This window comes from Gadus macrocephalus, chromosome 15 (genome assembly GCF_031168955.1).
Source record: "Gadus macrocephalus chromosome 15, ASM3116895v1".
NCBI classification, from domain to species: domain Eukaryota; kingdom Metazoa; phylum Chordata; class Actinopteri; order Gadiformes; family Gadidae; genus Gadus; species Gadus macrocephalus.
In genome coordinates this window covers 23,294,532-23,297,848 of record NC_082396.1, presented here as the reverse complement: position 1 = coordinate 23,297,848, position 3,317 = coordinate 23,294,532, and the positions used below count along the sequence as shown (strand labels likewise).

General features: G+C 40.2%; 1 long non-coding RNA gene across 1 annotated transcript; it reads left to right on the top strand.

Annotated features, from left to right (window-relative positions):
* Positions 1 to 314: 314 nt before the first annotated feature.
* Positions 315 to 3,095, top strand: LOC132473532 (uncharacterized). The gene is made up of 3 exons (XR_009529440.1): positions 315 to 424; positions 558 to 955; positions 1,103 to 3,095. It is a non-coding gene; the product is annotated as an uncharacterized LOC132473532 (long non-coding RNA).
* Positions 3,096 to 3,317: the final 222 nt, after the last annotated feature.

Below are 3,317 nucleotides of genomic sequence, written 5' to 3'. Positions count from 1 at the left end.
CCACCTTCGTGAAATGTGTGTGATAAAAGGCCATGCCAACCTTACCTGACGCCTGGAATAGGGTAATCTTGGGATTACTGTTGAACTAGGCTGTGTTCAACCGGCTGTGATTGAGACTTGCTAAATCTTATGTGACACTTTTGATGGTTTCTCAAAGACAAAGATCTGTAAGTGGAAGAAGTGGGAAGGAGAGAAGCTTTGAGGAGAGAAGGATTCACTGCAAGTGATTATTTAATTGTCTGCAGTCAACATTTTAAGCAGGCTGATTTTGATAGGACGGGAGAGATTGTCCGACTATGTCGGACAATCTCTCTCTCGTTGATGCTGATGATTTCTGAACTTCTCCAGGTTCAGCGGTATGTGCTCACCTACAGGTTCAGCCAGGATCACTTGGAGCTCCTATTTAACTCAATCAGAGCATCAGGTAGGGTTGATGTTCTTTTAATAATAAACAATAAATGTATAATAAACAATAAATTCTTAAAATATAACATATTAATATCTTTGGAATGTCTATGTGAATAATGTATGTATTGTGTGCCTATTTTCCATACAAGGCGGATATAATAATAATTCCACGCCACGCCAGTTCCAGGACATCTTCCATAGTCTGATGGTTCGGTGCGGTGTCTCACCTAGCGAGACAGGCAATGTGGCAGCCCAAGATAACACTGTGTCCCTGTCTGCTGTGGAGATGTCCTCTGCTGAAACTGCTGGGAGATAACTGTGTCTGGCCACAGTTATCTCCCAACTCGGTTTGGTGGACTGGTGGAAAATGCTCTGGACGACATAGCAGGATTTGTAGTCAGGCAGATTCTACGAAAGCTGTCCTGTGTTGTGTGCCATTGGAGCTTGGTCAGAGATGCTGTGCCATCTTCATTTGGCAAGAACTTCCACCTTCTGACCCCTGAAAAACAACGGCGGCCTAGTGATTCCATCACTAGGTACAGTGAAGGTTTGATTTTATTATCTTTTTTTTTTTTTTATCTGTTAGTCTTTGAATATTAAAGTTGCTTATTTTATTTTCTCTGTTCTGTAAAGTGTCTTTGAGCACTGTGTAAAGCACGATATCAATATAATTTATTATTATTATTATTATAAGTTGCTGAGAGCTGCAGAGAGGTTGATCCGCCAAGCTTCAACAATGCAAGCTGTAGCTTCTAAGGTGTCGACAGTCCGACACATCGTCCGAGGGGAGATTGGAACAGAGGATGTATTTCTGCTTGGGGAACACATTGAGGAGACACAGTTTGGCATCGACAACCACCATTTGGACTTGCTATCAATTGTTGTGCCTGTGCTTTATAAGATAAGGCTGCACCACATTGCCAAACTCACCTCTCTTGAACTTCAGAAAGGAAGCACGAGAAAGAAGCTATGCAAAACAGTCCTCTTTCAGGGGTTTAATCCCACAGATATTGGTATTCTTTACATTCACATTGCCATGCATACACTATATTGGTCAGTCTGCATTAACCCTGACTGCTTTTTATTGTATTTTGAATTGCACTCCTAATTCATGATAATCAGGCCTAATGCGATCGATTTATTTTCCATGATAATTATTTTGTATTTTATTCTCTTATTTTTTAAACACTGTTAATGGTCAGTCTGCTTTTACCCTGGCTGATTTTTATTGTATTTAGAATTTCACTCGTTCTGGTCTGTTCATTTTCCTGTATCAATTCCCACCTGCAAACTCCAGTCCATTCCATCCATCCATCCACAAATAAACATTTCATCAGCAGATTTGTATTATGATGCATTCTCATTTTTCGTGGAGCAGATTAGTAAGAAAATCGTTCACTTTGGTATGCAAGCATGAAATTTAGCACAGATACTCTCTAAGGGCCACTATTTTGGAAAAAGGCGTTGGCCACTCAAAAATTCAATATGGCGGCCAATTTTCAAGATGGCCGCCATTGCTATTCAATGCTTATTATATAAATTATTCAAACAGTGATCCAAGCATAATATTTGATACAAATACTATCTAAAGGACAGGTTAATGGAAAAAGATGCTTGTCCCAGTAAAATTTAAGATGGCCGCCATTTTTAAGATGGCCACCGTTCCTGTCGAATATTAATTATTTAAATTGTTCAAATGGTGATACAAGCATACAATTAGGCAGAAATACTCTTCAAGGAATACTCTTTTGGAAAAAGGTATGTGCCACTCAAAATTTTCAGGATGGCAACCATTTTCAAGATGGCCACCATTTCTGTCAAATAGTCATAATGTCTGCTTGGTCTGCCTCCTCTCCTTTGACCTGTCCGGCCTAGTTAAACTTGCCAGGGATATAAAATCCCTGCCGGCATAGCTCTCAGGTTCATTGGAGTACACAAGCCTCTCCACCACGGCAAGGTGCAGTCCACAGAGAGGAAGGGCCACTGGGAAGTGGCCAGTAAAAATTCAGGATGGAAACCATTTTTCAAGATGACTGCCATTCCTGTCCTATGTTCATTGCCACAATAGTGATACAGAATATATGCCTCTGTTAAGGCCACTTTTTGAAAAAATTGAATGGCCAATAAAAAATTCAAGATGGAGACCTTTTCCAAGATGGCCGTCATTTTGGTAGTATGTACACTGATGCACACATGCATGTTAGCAAATAATCTAACGGCCACACTTTTAGAAAAGGGCAATCGCAAAAATTCAAGATTCATTTTTCAAGGCGGGTGTTGCTTTAATAATGTACTCTGTTGGGACTGAGTTAAAAGGAAGAAAAAAACAACTTCTATTCACATTTTGACCAGCCTTCTGGTTAGACTGTCGAACCTGAGATTGAGAGGTTGTGCCCTGTCGAGTCATAATAACGACTGTTAAAAATGGTAGCCAATGCCTCCCCTACTTATTTTTTTATTCACATTTGCAATTGCACAGTTCTGTGCAAGTGAACCCCAATCTAAAACATTTGCATCTTCCACGGCACTCTGATTTGCAGCCACACTTGGCTAGTTCACAACTTTGTGCAACTGGTGCATTTGCTGTCCAAAATACCCCCCATTGTTCACCAAGCTTTTTCCATCCCCAGTCAGCAGGACTCTCTGCTTCTGGCTGACACTGGGTTACTTGACCCCATATGCAGCCTGCCTGATATGCAGCATGTTTAGTGTGTTGAAGCAGAGCTGCTCTTGTTGGAGGAATACTGACAGGTTGAAATGAATTGTGAGTTAAATGTGTGTGTTGGACTGCCTTTGATATATGTTTTTGTCTATCTCCTATTGCTATTTATTGTATTTATTAAGTAATTTATTATGTGAGACGGGAAACTGAACGAAATTGCCCATTTTGGGATAAATAAAGTTTTTCT